Source organism: Lygodium microphyllum, chromosome 21 (genome assembly GCF_053477565.2).
Source record: "Lygodium microphyllum isolate KBCC chromosome 21, Lygodium_microphyllum_v1.1.10, whole genome shotgun sequence".
In the NCBI taxonomy this organism is placed as follows: domain Eukaryota; kingdom Viridiplantae; phylum Streptophyta; class Polypodiopsida; order Schizaeales; family Lygodiaceae; genus Lygodium; species Lygodium microphyllum.
The window spans coordinates 122894785-122920190 of NC_141155.1; positions in this window are offsets into that span (position 1 = coordinate 122894785).

Genomic DNA, 25406 nt, shown 5'->3' on the forward strand with positions numbered 1-25406 from the left:
GAAGGAGTATGCCAGGGTGCACAGTTGATGGTGCAGTAGTGCGTCTAACCCGTCTGGCATAAGTGCAAGGAGGAAGGCAAGGGAGCCTTACGGTGCAGTGTACAGAACAGGGTGATGTGTCTTGTGATGACAGCAAAGACCCATCCCGTGGGTGCATAGGGAAACGGGAACATACCTGACTCCAAGTGTCGTAACGTCTCTCAATCTCACCTCTCGGTATTTGATTGAAGAAACTCCAGTCACACTCAACCCACCCTCTGTCTCACTCTCTGTTGATAAATACAGGAGGGCAGCCTTTTCCTGAAACCCATTGATGTAATCCTCACAGTCACTTGTGCAACGGTTGTATGCCTTGTGCGCATTTGATGGTGCAACTGTGCATCCCGCCCTGTGCCGGCATACGGTGCGAGAAGGAAGGCCAGGGAGCCTTATGGTGCAGTGCACAGAAACAAATTGTGCGTTGTGCATTGAGAGGCCCATCCCGTGCGTGCAACACTTCATCAACACTTCTCACCTCTCATTTGATTTGAAGGGAAAAGACTGGTCTCTCGCCCCACCCTCTGTCTCACTCTCTGTTGATAAATACAGGAGGGCAACCTTACTCACTTCCCCATCCGGTTAGGATGAAAGCTCACGTCACTCTATTGTTTGTCGATGAAGATCGCATCATCAATTGTTAAAGAGGCGTACCCAGGGAGGTAGCCATCAAATCGAATATTGTATTGGATAGGAACATGTCGTCTGCTAGAGGACAGGTAGTCACTTTGCAAAAAGACCCAGGACACAGCGTACCAAGGGAGGCAGCTTCGGAATTGGATCCGAGGGATATCAATCAATGAATCCACTTTCTGGACTGCTGGGTGTTACCACCTTTTCCACAGCCAGCTTCCCGCCCAAGGGTGTTTACCACCTTTTCTTGGAACGAGGCCTGCTATGACAGGGAATTGCTTCCTTTTCTCTCATAACAGATTTGTTTTTCTTGTTTTTTTTTTCTTCTTTGGTTTTTTTTCTTTTTCTTATTTTCCCCTATTCCCGAGGGTGTTTCCACCTTTTCTCGAAGAATAGGTCGGCATGACAGGGACCTAAGTCCTTTTCTCCCATGATCGATATGTTTTTTTTTTCTCTCTTTTTTTTTTCTCTGCAAAGTGAGCAAGGGAATGGTAGAAAGACCATTTGTCAAAACCCACCTCGCCACTGTCGCTGGTGGAAAATAGAGGATAAGAGATCAAGGCTGGAAGGGGGTTTTGAGGGGACAGAGGGTTGCGCCCACTTCATCAGAAGTGATTGAAGAACGGCTATCAAAAGTAGCATCATAACAAGTACAGTGCCGCGCCAATGAGGGAAAGGATCAAGTGTCCGTAATTGTCAAGATCCCCAAGGAGGGAAGTACTTCTTCAGGCGATATCCATTGATCAGAAAGGGATCATCAGAGGCATCAACGGTCTGCACTTGGACAGAGCCATTAGGGTTGACTGCAAGTACTTTATAGGGGCCCATCCACCGCTGTTGGAGCTTGCCAGGAAACTTGCCAAAGCGTGAATCATAGGCTAGGACCAAATCACCTTCTTTGAACTCCTTGTGCTTGATGAAGCTGTCATGGTAAGCCTTACGTCGAGCTTGCGTGGCTTCCATGCACTGTAGAGCCATCCTACGAATTTCGTCAAAACATTCCAAGTGCAGGAGACAGCGTTGCAGTGAATCATCATCCCCCAAACACTCTTTGATAGCCACTCTCAAAGAGGGTAATTCCAATTCAACAGGAAAAACAGCTTCTGTACCATACACCAGCTGGAAGGGTGTCTGTCCTGTTGCTGCTTTATGGGAGGTTCTGTATGCCCAGAGGGCCTCTGTAAGTCGATCATCCCAATCACGACGATGTGCGGCAATTGTTCTTGTCAGAATCGAGCAGAGGATACGATTCGTGACTTCGACTTGGCCGTTGGCTCTGGGGTAATAAGGAGTGGACTTGCGATGGCGGATCTTATACAACTCTGTCAACTCCTCCATGACTTTGTTGAGAAAATGAGTACCTCTGTCACTTACCAGCTCTAAGGGACTACCAAAACGGGTGATGATATTCTCGTACATGAACAGGGCCACGCTGTTACCATCGTCCCGCTTTAGGGCTTTAGCTTCACACCACTTTGTGACATAATCCGTACATACGAGGATGTATCTGTTGAGATATCGAGCTCCACTCGTGATACGCCAGGGTGACCGTTGTGTATTTATGTCACCGACTTGTCAGTTGCAGACGCGGTTGGTACACCGCCCATGAATAATAGCTACATGATAGCTATCCTTATCTACTCTAGTTCGTGGCTCAGTTAGTATGCCACCTTAGTTAGTTGAGTTTGGTTTGAGACCCATATATAGGGTTCTTCTATTTCTTTGTACTTGAGTTCTTTTGGCTTACACAACTAAGAAGAGGAAAACTGTTTTCAGCCTCCACCCTTGTGTGTCTTCCCCCATTGTGCAAGCAAGAAAGCTTCAAGCGAGACTCCTTCCTTCTCTCCCACAATCTTGACATGGTATCAGAGCCTTGTTCGTAGTAAGGAGCTCAAGAAAGCAAGCCAAGCTCGCGGTGTTCTGGTAAGAGGAGCAGTGTTGCTTTCATTTTCTGTTTTGGGAGCAGATCTCTGCAGGTAGCACAGCCGGAAATTGCAAGAGTGCATTGTCTCAGGTTGAGACGCCCTTCGCGGTGAAGCAAGAGGGCAGTATATGCTGCGGGTAAGAGCTTTAGCTCTTGGATACCCTGTTTTTTTGATTTGAGGCCATTTCGGGGCCTGTTTTGGAGGCGGAAGTTTTCTACACGCACTCAGGAAAAAGCCCTGTTTTATGCTGTGCAACCACTGTTCTACAGGTCAGTGAAAAGTTACTGTAGAAATCACATCGTATGCTTGTGCGCAGAGACATTGGGAGTTACAGAATCATCCCTGTTGCCTGTTGATGCAAAATCGTCACTAGGAAGTGACTGTGTGGTCAAATACCACTTTCGCCAGTTTTGCAGATTTGCCCTTGTGAGGGTGAAGCTGAGTTTTTGCAGTGACAGAATTTTTCGCAGTGTTCTGTATGTTAGATATGATCAATGCCCCACCCTCATTAGGTGCTACCAATGATCCATGATGCTCAAAGTTGTAAGGCCCCCATTATGAGGAGAAGCCAAATGTGAGCCCGGACATTGGTTGAGTCCTGACTTGTATATCAGATGAGGTCTATGTGACCGGATGGCAAAAAGGTGACTGTTGTGGGTCTAATCTTTGGGTTAGACGGAGTGGTTAAGCTGGTAGCAACTCGAGGCACATTGCATTGAGTTGCGTGGTAAGGGAGTTAAAAGGGGCCCCTATTGTGGGGTCCGGGGGCCGCGGAAGCGGCCCCTGGCTGGGGGGTCCCAGGGGGGCCAGCGGCCCCCCTGGCGGGGGTCCGGGGGCAGCGCCCCCGGCCCGATGGTAAAGGGAATATTCCCTGGAATATTCCCTGGCCGACTAGTGGAGGCTCATATGGTAGGTCGGTCAGCAGGCCGACCTAACGACCTTCGCGGGCTATAAAAGCTAAACCCCTTCGCAGCCATCACACACTCATCTTTCACCCAGTCAGAGTTGTTGTTCCAGCTAGCCTTAAGCTCTTCACCTATCTTCTGTCTAGATCGCCATCTAAGCTTCATTCATTGGAAGCGCACGGGTGGACAGAGCCATCTTTGTATCAGTTGTTTGGAGTTAAAGAATTTTACTGATTCTCCTCTTATCTGTTGTGTACTCTCTATCTCTTTCTCAGATTCTGTTCGCTGCGCCGTGTAATATTTTACATGGTATCAGAGCCCAGGGGGCTCTAGAGATCGGAGAGCGTGCAAGAGGCAAAGGCTTCAACAGCAAAGAGAAACGATGTCGACTCCGGGAAGCAGTTCTGGCGCATCAGGAAGCGGTGCAGGAGGTGGTGCTGCTGTACCGGCTATTCAAACACTGAGGATTCGTCCACCAACCTTCAGCGAAGGCAAGTTAGATGGTACAAACTACACCTTGTGGAAGTTCAAAATTACTACTATCCTTGATTCTTATGAGCTTCTGGAGACTGTGCTGGGGACTGACGCAGAACCACAGCCTACCCCCGACCCATCAAATCCTAGTGTGATGATTCCTCCGAATGCAGATCTTCTACGAGCTTGGAAACGAAGGAATGCAGATGCATTGTGTGCCTTAGTTACAAGCTGTTCTGACAGTGTTTTGACTCTGATTCAGCATACAACCAAAGCGTCAGAGGCTTGGAATGTACTAAGGAGTCAGTATGAAACACGAAACCAAACAAGGATTCAAAACTTGGAGAATCAACTAGCAGCGGAGAAGTTTGCTGAAGGAGAGACGGTTGAAGCATTCATCACTCGGATTAAGAATCTGCGCGACCAGATGGCTGGCGCTGGGATACAAAAGACTAGCGAAGAGCTAGCTCGGAGGTGTCTTCGGATTTGTCCACAAAAGTTTGATGGACTAGTAACTGCCCTTAATACTCAGGTGAGACCTCAAGCTTTGACTTTTGAGGAGTTTTGTGCATTATTAATGGAGGAGGAGTTGAGGCTGAAAGCCCGAGAAGGAAGCAACAATGGAGATGCTGCATTCTCTGCCAATGCAAAAGGCAAAGGTGTTTCCTCCACCAAAAATGATGGTGACAAAAAGAAAAAGGGCGGCAAGAAGAAGTTTCAAGGAGAGTGCTTCTACTGTAAGAAGAAAGGACATGCAATTGCAGATTGTCGTGTCAAGAAGGCAGATGAAAAGAATGGTACCCTTAAAACTAAAGGGAAAGAGACAGCCAATACGGCTGAAGCAGAGTTGGAATTATTCATGGCGACCATTGAGGAAGTGTGCTCCTCGGCGCAAGAAGAATCTACCACTGACTCTTGGGTGTTGGATAGTGGGGCCTCCCGTCACATGACCAACAAGAAAGGTCTATACAGTTCTATGCAGCCTCTACAAGAATCCATCACTGTGACGGTTGGAAATGATGCTAAATGCCCTACTGCGGGCACAGGTACTATTTCTTTTGTTGCTGCAAATGGTGAAGTCAAAAAGCTTTCAAATGTGTTGTATGTTCCCGAAATCAGGAGAAATCTCTTATCAGTTGCTGCCATAACTGATCTTGGTCATGAAGTGAGGTTCAAGAAGACAGGTGCAGAAATTATTGATAGTGCTGGCACAATTGTTGGCAAAGGAGAAAGAAGGAACAACCTGTATGAGCTAAGTGCTCTTACAGCCACCGCTGGAGTGGGCACAAGTAAGCTTTGGCATGAAAGGTTTGGACACATCGGATTTGCAGTATTGAAGGAGATGCAAAAGCAAGGTATGGTTGCTCACCTACCTACAATAACTGAATTGAAGGAACCATGTGAAGCTTGTATGATGGGCAAGCAACAGAGAAAGGCATTTCCACAAGAAAGCAAGAATAGAGCACATGCTCCTCTAGAGTTGGTGCATGCTGACTTGTGTGGTAAGATGCCTACACAGGCCTTGGGGGGATCTTCTTATTTTATGTTGATTGTCGACGACTACAGTAGGAAGATGTGGGTGTACTTCCTTCGTGATAAGGCTCAAGCTTTTGGTAAGTTTAAAGAATGGCTAATACTTGTTGAGAATGAAACAGGGAAAAGTGTGAAGAAATTTAGAACAGATGGTGGTGGTGAGTTCAACTCAAAGGAGTTTGAAGGCTTTTGCAAGAGCAAAGGGATCAAGCGTCAATTGACGACGCCTCACACACCTCAGCAGAATGGTGTTGTGGAACGCAGGAATCGTACCATTGTGGAGATGGCAAGATGCATGCTAAAGGGCAAGGGATTGCCTAACCATTTTTGGGCTGAAGCTGTTAATACTGCAGTCTACATTCTAAATCGGAGCTACACAAAGGCTCTCAAGGGAAAAACACCTCATGAGGCTTACACTGGTAAGAAACCATCTGTTTCACATTTCAGAATTTTTGGATGTGAATGTTATGCACATGTTCCAGATGAGAAGAGAAACAAGTTACAACCAAAAAGCAAAAAATGTATCTTCTTGGGTTATAGTGATGAGCAGAAGGCTTACAAGTTATATGACCAAGAGGCAAAGAAGATCATCGCGAGCCGTGATGTGGTGTTCAAGGAGGAGCCGCATACAGTGGAGGAGGAGAAGGCAAGGTCTTCCACTTTATCATCAAGCGAAGAAGTAGTCCACTATGAACCTGTCCCGAGAGCTATCCCTATCCTTAAGGAGGAGGAAGCATCATCTTCAGATGATGAGGAAAAAGTTCACCAACCTGACATCACCCCACCGGAAAAGCCATTGCCGCGCTGGGTGAAGCAGCTCTATGACCACAATAATCCTATGCCTGCATCTGTTGAGGAGAAGGCAGACGGACCAAGGAGGTCTCAGAGAATAGAGGAGCAAAGGAGGGCTTCTGCTCACATAGTCAACATGGCCTTGATGGTTGAGATTATGAGAGAAGTAAAGGAGCCAACTGACTTAGAAGAAGCACTTGCAGATCCATCATGGAAGGCTGCTATGCAGGCGGAGTATGACAGCATAATGAAGAATGACACTTGGGAGCTAGTGGATCGGCCAGCAAAGCGGAAGATTATTGGCACCAAGTGGATCTGGAAGGTAAAGTACAAGGCTGATGGTACCTTAGAAAAGTACAAAGCTAGACTGGTTGCCCAAGGATTTTCACAAGTTGAAGGGTTTGATTTTCAAGAGTCATTTGCCCCAACTGCCAGAATGACCACTATTCGCACGGTACTTGCAGTGGCTGCCCACAAGAAGTGGCCAGTGTACCAAATGGATGTTAAGTCAGCGTTCTTAAATGGTGACCTCAAGGAGGAGGTGTACGTGGCTCAGCCACCAGGGTTTGAGGCCCCCCATTCTGAGAACAAAGTGTGTAAACTAAAGAAGGCATTGTAAACTAAACTTCAAAAGATGTGCCTCAGATGCTAACTTGTATGTTTACAGGGATGGTAAAAAGTCTGTAGTGATTGTCCTATATGTGGACGACCTTCTTATTACAGGTGACTATGAAGATATGATCAACCAAACTCGAAAGGCTTTGAGTTTTGAGTTTGAAATGACAGACTTGGGCTTGCTGCACTATTGTTTGGGGATTGAAGTCTGGCAAGAGCCAGGAAAGATCTTCATCTCTCAGAAGAAGTATGCATGGGAGATCTTGAAGGCATTTGGCATGACCGAGTGCAAGGAGATAGCTACACCTATGGAGGTGAATGTAAAGTTATCCGTTGAGGATACATCAGCACTAGCAGACATTGGGAGGTATAGGAGGTTGGTCGGCAGTCTAATCTACTTGTGTAACACCAGACCAGATATCAGTTTTGCTGTTGGTGTTTTGAGCAGGTTCTCAAACAAACCTCATGAGAGTCATTGGAATGCTGGGATGCGGGTGCTCAGATACTTGAAGAAAACTCTTGACTATGGTATCACATACAGTTTCGGAACTTCTCTTGTGGGGAACTGTGACTCAGACTGGGCAGGAGACATTGATTCCAGGAAGTCAGTTTCTGGTTATTGTTTCTCTTTGGGTTCAGGAATTTTCTCTTGGATTAGTAAGAAGCAACCAACAGTGGCATTGTCTTCTACCGAAGCAGAGTACAAGGCAGCTTGTTTTGCTGCATGTGAGGCCGTATGGTTGAGAAGGATTCTATGGCATATGGGAGTGCAGGATGAAGAACCAACTGTGCTGAGATGTGACAATCAGAGTTGCATCGCCATTGCCAAAAATCCAGTGTTTCATGCACGCACCAAACATATAGAGATCCAGTATCACTATGTGCGTGATTTGATGGAGGATGGGATAGTGGAATTGGTCTACTGTCCAACAGAGGAGAATGGAGCAGATATCTTCACCAAAGCACTTACGAAGGATCTGCTTCAAGTTCATCTTCAGAGACTCGGCATTGGGCCGAGGAGATAGTTCACCTATGGGTGGACATTGAGGGGGGGTGTTAGATATGATCAATGCCCCACCCTCATTAGGTGCTACCAATGATCCATGATGCTCAAAGTTGTAAGGCCCCCATTATGAGGAGAAGCCAAATGTGAGCCCGGACATTGGTTGAGTCCTGACTTGTATATCAGATGAGGTCTATGTGACCGGATGGCAAAAAGGTGACTGTTGTGGGTCTAATCTTTGGGTTAGACGGAGTGGTTAAGCTGGTAGCAACTCGAGGCACATTGCATTGAGTTGCGTGGTAAGGGAGTTAAAAGGGGCCCCTATTGTGGGGTCCGGGGGCCGCGGAAGCGGCCCCTGGCTGGGGGGTCCCAGGGGGGCCAGCGGCCCCCCTGGCGGGGGTCCGGGGGCAGCGCCCCCGGCCCGATGGTAAAGGGAATATTCCCTGGAATATTCCCTGGCCGACTAGTGGAGGCTCATATGGTAGGTCGGTCAGCAGGCCGACCTAACGACCTTCGCGGGCTATAAAAGCTAAACCCCTTCGCAGCCATCACACACTCATCTTTCACCCAGTTAGAGTTGTTGTTCCAGCTAGCCTTAAGCTCTTCACCTATCTTCTGTCTAGATCGCCATCTAAGCTTCATTCATTGGAAGCGCACGGGTGGACAGAGCCATCTTTGTATCAGTTGTTTGGAGTTAAAGAATTTTACTGATTCTCCTCTTATCTGTTGTGTACTCTCTATCTCTTTCTCAGATTCTATTCGCTGCGCCGTGTAATATTTTACACTGTAATGGCGTCTGATTCTCTCTCACAGATTGTCACTGAAAAGCTTGACAAGAACAACTTCCAAGCATGGAAGTTTAGAATGACGAAATTCCTTATGGGAAAAGGATATTGGGAATTTGTTGCAAGAAATGAAGAAGAACCAGTTCTTCCTGATGTTCCCAATCAACAACAAATGCAGGCATTCAAAGCATGGCATGAGAGAGCCATGAAAGTTATGTATTGGCTGTCTATCAGCATTTCAGACTCTATGATTGTGCATATTCAGGATGCAAGTACGCCAAAGGAGGCATGGGATACTCTGTCAAAGATGTATAGCACAAATACGCAAGCCAGGAAAATGCAGCTCAAGCAAGAGTTGCACAATGTGCAAAGAGAAAATATGAGCATCAATGACTACCACATGAAGGTGAAGAAGATTGCAGATGCACTTGCTTCCATTGGGTCGCCGGTGGAAGATGATGATTTAGTTTCTGTGACCTTGAATGGTCTAGGAAAGGATTATGCACAGTTTCGGACATCCATTTCAGTTCGTGAAAGATTTCCTGATTTTGAGGAGTTGGTTGCTCTTCTAATTTCTGAGGAGCAGAGAAATGGTGGTGCATCTTCTTCAAGAGGAACTTCAAAAGAAACTGTCTTCTACTCAAATGCTGGAAGAGGTAGAGGCAGAGGAAGAGAAGGCCGATTTGGAGGCCGTGGTAGAAATCAGAATATGCAGCAAACTCAAGAAAACCAGTCCTATGGAGGAGGATGTGGTAACTCTAGAGGCAGGGGGAGCCAAAGAGGTCGTGGTGGATGGCAAAGAGGCCAAAATGCAAACAGTAATGTTGAATGCTATTACTGTGGTAAAATGGGTCATATGGCTAAAGACTACTATAAAAGGCAGAATGACATCATGAATGGAAAACTGCAACAAGGGAATTATGCATCTTCTAGAAGACAAGGTGATGACAGAAATGAGCATTTGTTCATGGTGCAGCACATGAACAATTCTGTGACAAGTGCAGAAGAAAGCAATGATGTATGGTATGTTGACTCAGGTGCATCAAACCACATGACAGGTCATGCAGAATGGATGGAGGATGCAAGGAAAATGGAAAAACCAAGATTTGTGGAGACTGGTGATGATACTGCACATCCTATTGTGCAGATTGGAAAAATTCCCTTGTCTATGCAGGATGGGGAAAAGAAATACATGTCCGATGTATTTCATGTCCCGAATATCACCAAGAATCTGGTTTCTGTCGGTCAAATGGTTGAGCAGGGCTTGCAGGTCAGATTTAATCCTCGTGGATGCTTTGTTGAGGATATGAAAAATAAAGGTCGCTTGATAGCAAAAGGAAAGAAGAAGGGCAGAATGTTTACGTTGGATGCAGACATGTCTGAATTGAGTGCAGCAATGTTTGCACATGGGACCGGTGTAGTTGCAGATATTGATATCTGGCATAAACGCATTGGTCATGTTAATGTACAGCGACTTAAATCAATGCAGGCCCAAAATATTGTTGCAGGATTGCCAAAATTCAAGGTTGCAGAAATGCATAAGGTATGTGAAGCCTGTCAGTTTGGAAAACAGGCAAGGAAACCATTTCCTAGACATGTTCAAGAGAGTGAGAAGCCATTGGAATTAATCCACTCTGATGTGTGGACTACTAAAGCTGCATCTCTTGGAGGCTGTCATTATTTTCTCACTTTTATTGATGACTATAGCAGAAAAGTTTGGGTGTATTTTATGAAAAAGAAAAGTGAAGTTTTTGGGCATTTCAAAACCCTTAAAGCTATGGCTGAAAAAGAACCAGGTCTGCAAATAAAATGCCTAAGGTCAGATGGAGGGGGAGAGTACCTCTCAAATGAGTTTGCAAAGTTCTTGCAGGAGCATGGCATAAAGCAGCAATATTCATGCAGTTATACCCCACAACAAAATGGAATTGCAGAAAGGAAAAACAGGCATATTGGAGAGGTATCTCGTGCCATGCTCAATGAAAAAGACTTGCCTGATTTTTATTGGGCTGAAACAGTTCCTACAGCAGTCTACATAATGAACAGGACTCCCACTGCAGCAATACATGGAATGACTCCAGAGGAGAGGTATACTGGTAGGAAACCAGATATTTCTCATTTGAAAATTTTTGGTTGCATTGCCTATGTACATGTGCCAGATGAGTTGAGATCCAAGTTGGATCCAAAAGCTGAGAAGTGTATCTTTATTGGTTACTCTCTGCAGCAAAAAGGGTATAGATGCTATAACCCTTCTACTCGTAAGTTTACAGTGAGTAGAGATGTTGTTTTTGATGAGATGAGTAGCTGGTATAAACCAGTAAATTTGATTGATGATGTAGATGCACAAAATGGTAATGCTGCACAAAATTCACAGCAGCAGTCACAAAATATTAGTGGACCTGGAGCACCCTCTAGTAGTGGTTCACATTCTTCACCATGGACAGGCAGATTGAGATCAGGAGAATCTTCTCAAAGTAATGCAGATAGTGGTATGCAGGTATCACGAAAAGGAAAAGAGAAGGTTGATCAGTCCATGGTTGATGTGAATGCAGGTCACTCTTATGTGGATGGTGAATCCAGTGGCTCAGAACAGAGCATTGATGATGAGTTGGGTATTCCTTCTATTGTTACACCTGGAGTAAGGAAGACCAGGGATGTTTTGAGAGCACCTGGGAGTGAACCTACTTTGCGCAGGTCTACGAGAGCTAGGTATCCTGTGGATAGGCTGAAATATGATGGATTTACAGCCATTCACTATGCATATATGGTCAAAGTGATACAGGAACCAGAACCCACATCTTTTGAGCAAGCCATGGGAAAAGAAAAATGGGAGAAAGCCATGGATGAAGAAATGGATGCCTTGGAAGCAAATGCTACATGGGAGTTAGTACCTTTGCCTAAAGGTAAGAATGCAATTGGCTGTAAGTGGGTTTATAAGGTGAAGCACAATGCAGATGGTTCTGTGAACAGATACAAGGCAAGATTAGTAGTCAAGGGGTATGCACAAACATATGGCATTGACTATGAAGAAACATTCAGTCCAGTTGCAAGGATGGCAACTGTAAGAGCAGTCATTGCTATGGCTGCATCAAAGGGATGGTCTTTACATCGGATGGATGTAAAGAATGCCTTCTTGCATGGTGATTTACAAGAAGAGGTCTATATGATGCAGCCACCAGGTTATGTGCATGCTGTTCATCCTGAGTTTGTTTGCAGGTTGAAGAAAGCCTTGTATGGCTTGAAGCAAGCACCTAGAGAATGGTCTGACAAGATAGGACAATATCTTGTCACTATTGGCTTTCAGATTTCCAAGGCAGATTTCTCACTTTATGTGAGAAAAACAGAGAAAGGTATTATGCTACTTGTCATTTATGTTGATGATTTGATTATGACAGGTAACAGTGATGAAGATATCCTTCATGTGAAAATGCTGTTGAAGCAGAAGTTTGAGATGAAGGATTTGGGAGAGCTGCGTTATTTCTTGGGCATTGAGGTGATTAGATCACCAAGTGGGATACAACTCTTGCAGAGGCAGTATGGATTGGACATGCTGTCCAAATATGGGATGACAGGCTGTAAGCCTATTTCAGTTCCTTTGGAGCAAAATGTGAAGCTGAGCACAGATGCAGGTGAGCTTCTAGAAGACCCTACTATGTACAGACGCATAGTAGGAAGTTTGATTTATATGACTATTACCAGGCCAGATTTGAGCTATGCTATTGGATTGGTAAGTCAGTTTATGCAGGCTCCAAGGAAACCACATTTGGATGCGGCTAGACGCAAACTCAGGTATGTGAAGTCCACATTGCAGTATGGACTATTTTATGAGACTGGGGTTCAGATACAGTTGCATGGATACACTGATGCTGATTGGGCTGGTAGTATTTCTGATAGACGATCTACCAGTGGATATGTGTTCTCTTTTGGGAGTGCTGCAGTCACTTGGAGCAGCAAGAAACAGCCTACAGTTGCCTTGTCGAGCACAGAGGCTGAGTACAGGGGTGCAGCAATGGCTGCATGTGAGGTAGCTTGGTTGCATAAGCTACTTTATGATATGCATCAGCCTACAGATGGGCCAGTTGTCATTTATTGTGACAACATGAGCAGTATACACTTGGAAAATAACCCAGTCTATCATGCTAGAACAAAGCACATTGAGGTGCATTATCACTATGTGTGAGAGAGGGTTTTACTAGGTCTTATTGATCTAGTTTATGTCAGCACAGAGGATCAGGTAGCTGACATATTCACGAAGGCATTGGGCGCAGAGAAGCTGCGCAAGTTCAGAGACCTGCTTGGTGTGCAGGAATTGGGATTGAGCTCGAGGGGGAGTGTTGAGATATCGAGCTCCACTCGTGATATGCCAGGGTGACCGTTCTGTATTTATGTCACCGACTTGTCAGTTGCAGACGCGGTTGGTACACCGCCCATGAATAATAGCTACATGATAGCTATCCTTATCTACTCTAGTTCGTGGCTCAGTTAGTATGCCACCTTATTTAGTTGAGTTTGGTTTGAGACCCATATATAGGGTTCTTCTATTTCTTTGTACTTGAGTTCTTTTGGCTTACACAACTAAGAAGAGGAAAACTGTTTTCAGCCTCCACCCTTGTGTGTCTTCCCCCATTGTGCAAGCAAGAAAGCTTGAAGCGATACTCCTTCCTTCTCTCCCACAATCTTGACAGTATCGGTTCTGTTTCCTTCTAGTGGGAGGATCGATTGGACCGACGAAGTCAATGCCCCACTTCTCAAACGGCTTCAAAGGAAGGATAGGTTGCAGTGGCATGGTACTTGTCTTCGTGGGTTTCCCCATTCTTTGACAAGCATCACATCTTTTACAGTAATCATAGGCATCCTTGTGAATGGTAGGCCACCAATAACCTGCTAGCAGAGCCTTCCTGGCTGTAGCTTCTCCTGCAAAGTGACCTCCACATGGCTCATCATGGCAAGCCTTCAGAGCAATCCCAATCTCATTTCCTGCAACACATCTTCGGAGCACTTCATCTTTGCCTTTCTTGTACAGTGCACCGCCTAGCAGGGTGTAGGGGGCTGATTCTAGCATGAGCTTCTTCCTTTCCCGACTAGAGATACCAGGAGGGTACTGTTGGGTTGCCAGCAGATTGGCAATGTCTGCATACCAGGGAGTTATAGTTTCTACCAAGAATAGGGAAGCATCAGGAAGGTCTGTATCATCCTGCTCCTCGTCTGCAGTTTGTGGGATACGCGACAGATGATCAGCCAGAACATGGGAACGACCAGGCTTAGTAATCACCTCAAAGTCGAACTCCTGGAATAAAAGGAGCCATCTCATCATTCGTCCTTTCACATCTGCTTTGTTCATCAGGAAGGACAGGGCCTCATGATCCACATAAAATTTAAAGTGGGTAGATAGGAGATAGTGGCGAAACTTCTCCAGGGCAAACACCATTGCCAAGCACTCCAGCTCTGTCACTGTATAGTTCTGTTCCCTATCAGTGACTTTCCGGCTTGCATAATAGATCGGTTGATCCAACTTTGAGGAGCCCTTTTGGCAGAGGACAGCACCTAAGCCTTCAATTGATGCATCAGTGTGTACATGGAACTCTTTCGTCCAATCAGGAGGTTGCAGAATGGGTGCCTCTATCAGACACTGCTTTAGAGTGTGGAAGGCTTTGTCACATTCTTCTGTCCAAGTAAACTCTGCATCTTTCCTCAGGAGCTTATGCAAGGAGGTTGCCTTTGTCGCAAAATGGGCTATGAACCTTCTATAGTAACCCACATGGCCTAGGAATCCCCTCAACTGTTTGGGGTTGGTAGGTGCTGTCAGAGTTGCAATCTTTTCAATCTTTGCAGGGTCTGTTGATATCCCTTGTGCAGAGACAATGTGGCCCAACAGAACTCCAGAAGAAACCCCAAAGATGCATTTGTCAAGGTTGAGGGAAATCCCATACTCCCGGCAACGGTCAAAGCATTGTTCCAGGTGTTCCCAGTGTTCACGGATCAAGCTATAGACACAGAAGTCATCTAAATACACCTCAATAAAGTCGTGCAGATGATTTTGAAATGCAGCCATCATGACTCGTTGGAAAGTAGCAGGGGCATTGCAGAGCCCAAATGGCATCACTCGGTAAGCGTAGTTCCCCCATTCTGTGGTGAAGGTTGTTTTGGATTGGTCTTCTTCCGCGATTTGGACTTGGTTATATCCGCTGAATCCATCCAGAAGGGAATAAAGCTCATGTCATGCCACCGTGTCCAACAGTTGGTCTGTGAAAGGGATAGGAAAATGATCCTTCTTCGTCTTGGAATTAAGCTTTCGAAAATCCACACATATTCGCAATTTGCCATTCTTCTTGGGTACAACCACGATGGGTGAAACCCATTCACTATTTGCCACTGGATAGATGAACTCGGCTTCTAGAAGCTTCAGCAGCTCCGCTTTCACCAATGTGGAATAATTCGGGTTCATTCGCCTCTGTCGTTGCCGTACTGGCTTGGCATCAGGCTCCAAGTCAATATGATGTTGACATATTGTGGGATCAATCCCCTTTAGGTCTTTGTAGGACCATGCAAATACATCCAAATTTTCTTTCAACAAGTTGTACAAGGTTGACAACTCCTCTTCTGGGAGACTGCTACCCACCTTCAAGTGGCGTTCAGTGCCTTCTGCATCCACAAAGGTTAACTGCCTTTCACCTTCTACTTCACGGATGAAGGTCCCGCGGACTGCTTCTGGGTACAGATCTGACTCCTTCAAAGGAGTGGTGTCCTCTTCTGATGTCCCACTAGAACCAATTTCTTCTTTTGGTGGAGACTTAGGTTGCTCATTAAGACGTTGGAATGGGATTAGAGCTGTATCGGGTTTGGTTTCAAGAGTAATTACCTCTTGGCTTGAAGACTCATCTTCTGATGATACATCCAGGAACGTCACATAACAGGGACTCTCTGATGCCTGTTGGGTTTGTGGGATTGGTGCTTCTTGGCACGGTGCATCATCATCATCTTTCTTTGGCAAGGATGGGTTAGGACGGCAGGAGCCACTCTTGAAAGACGGCTTGTTCTTCTTAATCCATCTTTTATAAAGGTTTTGCATATGAGAAGATCCATTTACCAGACCAAATGGTACCATCACCATTCTGTCCCATAGCATGAGCTCATCTGCTTCTGATGCTTCTGGAACTTCTTCCTCAAATGTATCCTCTTTAGATGGGATAGACTCTTCCATTTCACTTTCATAATTCTCTTCGTCCATATCATATCCATCCTCTTCTGTCTCTGTCTCTGCTTCTGCTTCTGCTTCTGCGTCTGTTCCTGCTTCTGCTTCTGTGTCAGTTCCTACTTCTGCTTCTGCTTCTGTAGGAGCTTTGTAACAGAAGAACAGATTCTCTGTTTCCTCTCCTGCCTCTGTCTCTGGCTCTGCTATGGCCATGTAACAGGGAGAGCAATACATCCATGCTTCTATCTCACTATCAGAAGTGATTTCAGAAGTCATTCCTGGTTCAGGCAGGAAGTATTCACCCATTGATAATGGCTTTGCATCTTTTGGAAGTCGGCTTACAGTATCCACTATTAAGGAATGTGCCACTGTTTTCTTGGGAAGGATCTGTTTGACAGCATCTTCGTCTGCTGATGTTCCATCTGTAGCCTCATTAGGGGAGTCAGAAGATAATTCCAAGGAGGTGGATCCATGTCCTTTTTGAGAACCATACAGTTTCAACACCACTTTGTTGGGTCCTCTACCCAAGGTCAAGGTTCCTTTGAACCAATCCGTCCTTGCTCAAGCTTCAAAAAGCCATGGTCTGCCTAGTAATAGAGGATAGGATGTACCATAAGAGTTTGGCTTCACCACCAAATAGGTTAGCCAATAATCTTTTCCAGCCACTGTAGTCTTCACATATGGGAGAATGCCCAAAGGCTTGACCCTACTCTGATCCGCCAGTCTGATGAGCCATTGGGTTGGTTGCACACCTTGTAAGCCTAGATCCTTCATTGTAACATCCATCATAATGTTTACTGATGAACCACCATCAATCAGTGCATTTACAATAAAACAGCCTTCTATCCACACACCAGTCTCTGGGGTACCCGGATCTAGGAAAGCATTAGCCACATCCACTTCGTTTACAGGCTTTGGAGCCTTGTTGGACCTTGTTGCTGTTGAAGGAGCAATCCTTAAGCCACGTCTTCTTGTCAGTATACTTTTGAACCTTTTCCGGCAACTGGGAGACAACATCAATAATTGTCAGAATGTGAGGTTTGGTTTAAAGGTATCTAGATCTCTGACCAGATCGTATTCCTTAATAGGATCCACTGGCTTCTCTAACCGATTAGGGAATGGGGCAACACCCATTTTCATTTTTCCTCTTTCTTCCAACAGAGGAATTACAGGAACTTCTTCTGCCACTTGTGGCACTTCCTCCTCTTCTGTATTCTGGACCTCTGGTCATGTCTCTGTAATTATCTCTGTAACTCTCTGTGGCACTGTAGGGCTCTGTACGGCACTGTTAGGCTCTGTTCTGTTCTGTTCTTCTGGTGGAAGATTGAACTTCACTGTTCTGGCAGGAGGGTTATTTTCTTCCTGGATAGGTGGTTCCTTCTGCTTTGCACGCGTGATGGCAGCCACTTCCAATTCCACCAAATTGGAGGTAGGCTCTTGAGCCTTGGCTGGACTATCAATAGCACTGTTTTTCACTGGGGCTGGGCTTGGACAGTCTTTTGCAGTGTGGCCTTCTCCTTTGCATCGACTGCATAAGGGCTTGTAATCCACTGACCTTCTGGATTTGGACAATTTGGTGAGATGTGTCCCTTTTCTCCGCATCTGTAACACTCCACTTCTGATCTCTGACCACCGCCAGACTGTCTTCCTCTGTAACTTTGAGAGAGAAATCTTCTCGGTCCGAAATTAGGACCAAACTCTCTAGGCTTGGGTCCAATATCTTGTGTTGTCATTTTGGATTCCAGCAAGTTGAATCTTGCGTCTTCTTCCTTCCTTCTCCTATCATGCATCTCCTTCAGAGAGCAAATGTCCTCTGTATGGTTCTTCCGCAAACAGTAGGAACAGAAGGCCCCAGGAATAGTTGGTTTTCATGTACATTCAGTGGCTAAATGGCCGGCTTGATGACACTTACCACACCAAGTATTTGACCGCATCACATCTCTTCCTGCTCCTGCAACGTTGGATATGCTAGCGGTATTCACTTTCAACATCTGTAGTTGTTCTGTAATCACATCCATCAACTCCTTTTTGATATTTGCAACTGAGTTAGATAAGTAGTCCTTCAAGCTTTCACCTCCTGAGGCACTGGCAGGAGGATTTTGAGGAGTCTCTGCAATCACTGCATAAACGGGTTGGGCTGGTACAGAGGGATCTCTGTTCTGGTTCTGATTCAGTGCTCCTGTTTGAACGGTTGGCTGTTGACTCCAGTTGGTAGGGTTCCACTGTTGCTGCTGATTTGGCATTGAGGAAATTGGTTGAGACCATGGTTGTTGTGGTTGAACCACCATTTGAGGCATGGATTGTGGCCACTGTGGATTTGGTGCACTGTACTGTGATACCGAGGGCATCTGTTGGTAGGGGTAGGGAACAGTCCCAGGGACTGCATTAGGTGGGTACATCATTCCTGGCATCAGAGGAGGTAGGACTCCTCTTCCTGTATTCATTGCTAATCGAGCTTCCACTTCATCGTACAGTCTTGCACCTTCTGTTGCAGCTTGCAGGGTGGCTGGTCTTTGCAGCTCCACAAACTTACGGACTTCTGGTTGTAATCCTCTGAGAAACACCCCCTTCTGAATGCCATCATCTAAATTATGGTTAGTCCATCTCTTCAGGATGGATTTCATTCGTGAGACATAGGCTTCTACTCTTTCTCCAGAGGACTGACTTAGGTTCATAAATTCCTCTCTCATCCGCTCTTCAAAACCTTCACGCCTGAATTTAGTGAGGAAGGCCAACTTCAGGTCGTCCCATGTGCCAAAAGTTCCTGCTGCTTGTCTCTCATACCACTGAAACGCCGCGCCCTTGAAAGTGGCGGGGAATATTGCTAACCAATGCTCAGGGTTTCTGGCATTGTTAGCCACACACGCTACCATAAACTCTGCTACATGAAGATCGGGGTCTTCATTGTACTCTCCCTTAAAAACTGGCAATGGGACTACATTCGCTGGCCTGTCATCAATATTTCCAGGACGGATCTGGCTTGGAAGTGGACCTCCAGCAGGAGGAGGAAGGGCTTGATGTGCCATTGGGACTTCTGTAAAGAGTTCCGCAAGGGCGTCAAAGGCGACTTCTGCTGCGAGCTCGCTCTCGGCTCTGATTCTTGCTTTCTCTCTTCTCACGTACCTCTGGACTCGTTCTAATGCTTGCCTCTTTATTGCGTCATTCATCAGGGGGTTCGCTCCACTATGTTGTTAGTGCTCCACAGATGGTTAACAGAAGGCTTTAGTCTCTGGAGGACTCTCTTGCCAACATTTCTTCTACTTCTTTCTTTTCAACGTCCCTGAATTCTGCTTTCATGCCACTACACAGGGGAAGGTATTCGGTTCTGAAGGTGTCAAAATGCATACGTTTGAGCATTGTGGTGGTGCCATCATCATAGTAATGCCAGCTTCTGATGGTTTCAACAGTGTATGTTGTGAAAAACACTCTGTCTACCAACTTCCAGTGGCTTGCTAATTGAACAAACAGAAGATTATCAGTACACCAAGCATCCCATGTATCTTGCTGTTGAGCATCCACGAACAAATTCCAACTTTTTTCTTTCTTGTCTTTGTGAACCTCTACAGACCAAGACTCCTGAAGCTTCTTCACAATCTCCCACTTGATGTTGTCTGGAAACTTTTCAATGAATGCCAAATCTTCCATGGATGGTCATTCTCTCTGTTTCTGCTCTTCAGTTTGTTCCCAAACAGTTTGCCACCAAGATGCAAGTTTCTGCTGCTTCAACAAGAAGAGGAAACTCTCCACCACATAGAGCATGCATCATGATGGTGATGTGTTTCCGCCATTGTGGGATGAACTTCTTGTGGAAAGTGGCTTTGATTATGAGGAATTCCAACTCTTCAGTGGAAGAAGGAACTTTACAAACATCCATTGAATTCTTCTCTTCTTGGCAATGCCCTTTCCTTCATTTTCAGCCTCTTCTGGTGCTTGTTGATGGCAAGCTTCCCCGGCTGCGCACCAAAAACATGGAGCCCCAAGAGGAACACCAAGGAAAAGGGAATTCTCTTGCAAGAAAATCTATCTTGTAACATCAACAAGCTTGTTTATCATGTTTCATATGATCACAATGAAGAAAAGAACACCAGGCACAACAAATCTTCATGCAGCATCATGTAGATGTCCCACGGTTTTTAATAGAATCAACCATATTCTTCAATATCTTCATAAAATCCATCAATAGAACAAAGAAAGCAAAGGAATACACCATCTTGGAATGGAAATACATCACATAGTATTCATCTTCAATATCTTCATAGTCTTTTCTCTCAATCTCTCATATACAATCACTCTGTTTGAGTAGAATTGGCTATCTCTGACTCTCTCTCTCTCACTCCAATAATACATCATATCCTCACTACAATCTCTCAAAAATTACTCTCAATAATCACTCTTAGGTCGTGGATACCCCTCCCAAGAGGTATGTCTGATATGAAGAGTCACCAAAGCCACTACAGTGTCTCTTCACAGCTCACTACTGTCACTTCACTCTAGTCTTCACTTGAGTCTTCAGCAGCTACTTCTTCCACTTCTTTCAGCTCTTTTGCACTTGTATTCACCTCTTTCCAAGGCTAGAAAACTTTCCCAAAGTCACACATACATTCCACAGAACACTTACAGAAGCATACAGAACAGTCTACAGAACAGTACCAGAACAGCTACAATACAGAACAGAACAGAAACAGAACAGAAGCAGAAGCTCTACAGAAGATCTACAGAAGGTTACAGAAGGTTATCAAAACCACATAACTCACTCTCAAACCATTTCAAACTCTCACAAACCATTCAATAAGCTTTCTCAAGCTCTCAATCCTCATCAATCAATACTCCTTCCCTCCTTACAGAAGACAATCAGAACAAAACAGACCAAAACAGAACAAAACAGAAGGTATACAGAACCAATCAAAACCTATCAGAACATCATAGAACCATCAACAAACATCATGAACTTCCAAAACACAATCATTATCATCTAAAACACTCTCAAACCACCTCCAAATCAATCAATCATCTCATAAAATCAACCATTCAGCTCTCCAAAACAACAAAAATCAGCCAAAAAACAAATCATTTCAACACTCAACATGAATTTTACTAGATATCTAGAATACATTCGGCCAGTTCTAGTGGTCATGTAGTCAGTGTCTATGATGGCTTCTGGTTCAAGTATTTCAGTCTCTTCCTCTAATAAAGGTGGGTTTTCATAAACAGGGTGGATAGGTAATTGGGCTCTAAATGGTCTCAATAAACTAATGTGAAATGTATTATGAATTTTCCAATGAAATGATAATTCTAACTTGAATGAATTATCATTAATCTTATGAATGATTCTAAATGGTCCATAGAATCTAGGAGCTAATTTGACAACTGGATGTCTATCTACACTTTGCAGTCTATGTTTTTCTATTCTAAGCCAAACATAATCATCAACTTTGAAATTCATGGCTTGTCTTTTCTTGTTGGCTTGTTTGGTATATGATTGTTGGGCTTTAGCAATCATATCCTTAACCTCATCAAAAATAGTATTATGCATAGTAGCAATATCATCAGCACTTTGAATTTTATTAGACAAAGATGCAACAGGTGTAGATAATCTATATCCATAAATGACTTCAAAAGGTGCTTTCTTTGTAGATGTGTGCGGTGTATTGTTATATGCAAACTGTAATAAATGCAAATGAGTGTCCCATGTCTGAGGTTTAGAGATAGTATATGCACGTAAAAGATCTAAAATGGTGCTATTTGTGGCTTCTGTTTGTCCATTTGTTTATGGATGAAATACAGATGAGAAATCAATCTTTGTGCCTAGATTTGCAAACAGTGTAATCCAAAAATTGTTACAAAATCTAGAATCACGATCTGAAATAATCACTTTTGGCAATCCATGGTTAGTAAAAACAGTTTTCAAAAATAACTGTGCTGCTTGTGATACTGTTAAAGTTTTCTTACATGGAATAAAATATGCTTGCTTACTAAATCTATCTACAATTGTCCAAATCATGTCATGGTTAGATTTAGTATTTGGTAAACCAGTAATGAAATCCATAGAAATATGTTCCCAAGGTTTAGATGGAATAGACAAAGGCATTAATAATCCATATTGTTTACCATGATGTCTCTTTATTGTTTGACAAATCAAACATTCAGAAACGAAATTAGATACATCTGCATCCATATGCGGCCAATAAAAATCTTCAGTTAACATGCGTAATGTAGATATGATACCTCTATGACCTTGATATGGGGGACAATGAATTTCATTCAAAACAAAAGATCGGAATGGAATAGTAACACACAGTCTCTTTTCAAAAAACATAAATCCATCATTATATGACAATGAATCAATAGGAATGAAATTATTTTGAACTAATTTATGCCAATCAGAATGAAAAGTAATATCTTGGTGATATGTATCTTTCATAGCAATCAAAGAATCAAAAGATATGACAGAAATATTATGAATTGCAGGTCTTCTACTGAATGCATCAGCAACTACATTTTCTTTTCCAGGTTGGTATTGAATGATAGGATGAAAACTTTGAATGAAGGAAGCCCATTTGATATGACGGTCAGAAATTTGGGGTTGGCTAAGTAGATGTCTAATGCTTTGCTGGTCGGTCTTTATCATGAATCCTGAACCCATTAAATAGTGTTTCCATTGTTTTAATGCTTGTACAACTGCTAATAGTTCTTTGTCATAAGTGGAATATTTTAGCTCAGAGGGTTTCAGCTTAGAACTAGAATATGCTATTGGATGATTGTCTTGCATTAGTACGGCTCCTATTCCTGATCCGCTAGCATCGGTCACAACTAGAAAGAATGGTCTATTAAAGTCAGGCAATTGTAGAACAGGAGCATTGGTTAATGCATGTTTGAGTAAGTCAAAGGATTTCTGCTGAGTTTCAGTCCATTGATAAACAATTCCTTTCTTGAGAAGTTTTGTTAATGGTAAAGCAATTAATGAGAAATTACGTACAAACTTCCTATAGAAACTAGCAAGACCAAGGAATGAGCGTAACTCATGCACATTTTTAGGAACATGCCAATGCAATATTGCATCAATTTTCTTAGGATCAACTTTAATTCCTTCTTTTGATACAATATGACCTAAATACTCAATTTCTGTCTTAAAGAATTCACTCTTTTCAGGATTTGCAAACAATTGATTTTCTTTCAGTAATTGAAAAACTAATGATAAATGCTCATAATGCTCTTTTTCACTTTGACTAAACACCAAAATATCATCAAAGAAAACAATCACACAATACTGATATTTCAGAAAGATACGGTTCATCATTCTACTGAAAGTGGCAGGTGCATTAGTCAATCCGAATGGCATGACTAAGAATTCGTAATGGCCAAACTGTGTTCTGAATGCAGTCTTAAATATGTCGGATCTATCTAGCCTCACCTGATGATATCCAGACTTAAGGTCAATTTTACTAAATATAGAAGATCCTTGCAGTTTGTCCATAAGGTCATCAACTCTAGGTATAGGATACATATTCTTTACAGTGATCTTATTTAAAGCTCGGTAGTCAATACACATACGATAGGTATTATTCTTTTTCTTGACTAAGAGTACAGGTGCACCAAATGGAGAACTGCTAGGTCGAATTAAGCCTCTATTTAGTAATTCTTCAACTTGACTCTGGATTTCTGTTTGCTCTATCTAATTGTGCCTATATGGTGCTTTGCAAGGTGGTTGTGTGCCAGGGATTAAATCAATCTTATGGTCTTCTGGACGTGAAGGTGGTAAACCTGGTGGTAGGTCTTCTGCAAAACAGTCCTTAAAATATGCAAGAAATTCCTTATGCCTAGGGTGCATATGATTTTCCTTTGCTTGCAATTCATTCACCCAAATGAGATATGATTTAGTACTCTTGCGTAATGCACGTTTTGCTTGAGTATGCGAAAGCAGTGGAAAAATATTAGATGCATGCATACCATATAATGTAATAGATTTTCCTTGAAAATTAATATTCATTGTGTGCGTGGAATAATCTATATTTGGATTATGCTGGTGTCTCCAAGGCATTCCTAAAATAATGTCGCTTGACTGTAATGGAACAACTAAGAAATTTCTTCTTTCAGTATATGAACCAATTTGAATCTCTAAATCTTGTACTTCTTGTGTGCCATTGTACCTAATGCCTAAAAATGCAGCTTTTATGCGATAATGCATAGGTACAGTCTGTAATTTCAATTCCTTTACCAATTTTTCTGAAATAAAGTCATGAGTACTACCGTCATCATGCAAGATAGTTCTTTCCTTTCCATGCACCAAACATTTCATAGTCAACAATGAATGTGGAGTAGGCATACCTGGTAAAGTGTCGGAAGTAGTAGTAGTATCATCCTCATCTTCAGTGAAATCAGGCATATCCTCATGCTCGTCTTCGTCCATGGCTCCAAGATAGTTGATATGTGCTGGTGGCTTCTTTGAATGACAATTTGCTGCGAGATGCCCCGGCTGGTGACATTTATAGCATACTATTGGCTTGGCTTTGGTTACATTATTTGCAATGGCTGGAAGTCTGGGTACATTTGGATTTGCTTGTGGAATAGGCTTAGGATTTGGATTGACATTGGATGGTAATGTAGATGGTTTAGCCCAATTCTTGCGGAAAGATGGTGATGAGAAACGACCTGGATTAAACCTTCTAAAATTGGAATTGAATTGTTTAGATCCATAATTACCATTGGCTTGGAATTGTTGTGGTCGTCTGTCCCTTCCGCGTAACTTATCTTCAGTGTCGTGAGCTAGTGAGATGGCGTCTTCAAGGGTAACAGGCTTGAACATGTTCACTTCAGCGTAGTAATGTCCAAGAAGTCCAGACATATACTTCCGCTTATGTGTGGTCTCTGGTACGTCTTCAAGCATGCGTAGCTGTAGGAGTGCATTCCAAAAACGCTCTGTATACTATGGAATAGGCTCACGATCCCGTTGTTGAAGTAAATCCCATTGCTTGATAGCCTTCTCATGAAATTGCGGTGGAAGGAAATTCTGCATGAACTTTTTCTTGAAATCTTCCCAAGTAGCAGGACATTCTATGCTCTTGCGTACTACAGTCCACCAAAGTGATGCTCTATCTATCAGATGATTAGTAACACACTTGATTTTATCTTTTTCTGGATAAGTTTCCTCATGGAAATAGTCATCAAACTGGCTAATGAATGATAAAACAGTCTTTCCTTCTCGTATGCCATTGAAAGTGCGAAATTTGAAACTTCGTTTACTTATCTTGGATTCCTTGCGAATGGTTTGTGCTTCAAGAGTAGCGTCGATGGTACGTCGAATCAAATCTTCAACTTGAGGTTCTTCTTTGTCGGTAGACGCTCTTTGTAATTTTGTCAATTGCGCTTGCAATGCTTGTCTAGCTCTTCGTTCTTCTTCCAATTGCAGCATGATTAGATCCAGCTTTTGTTCCATGGTAGGCTCAGGTAGGTCGTCTTCAGCCATAGGATCATCCATATGTGGGGTCGTCATCCTGTAAAACTCAATAAACCTTTCTC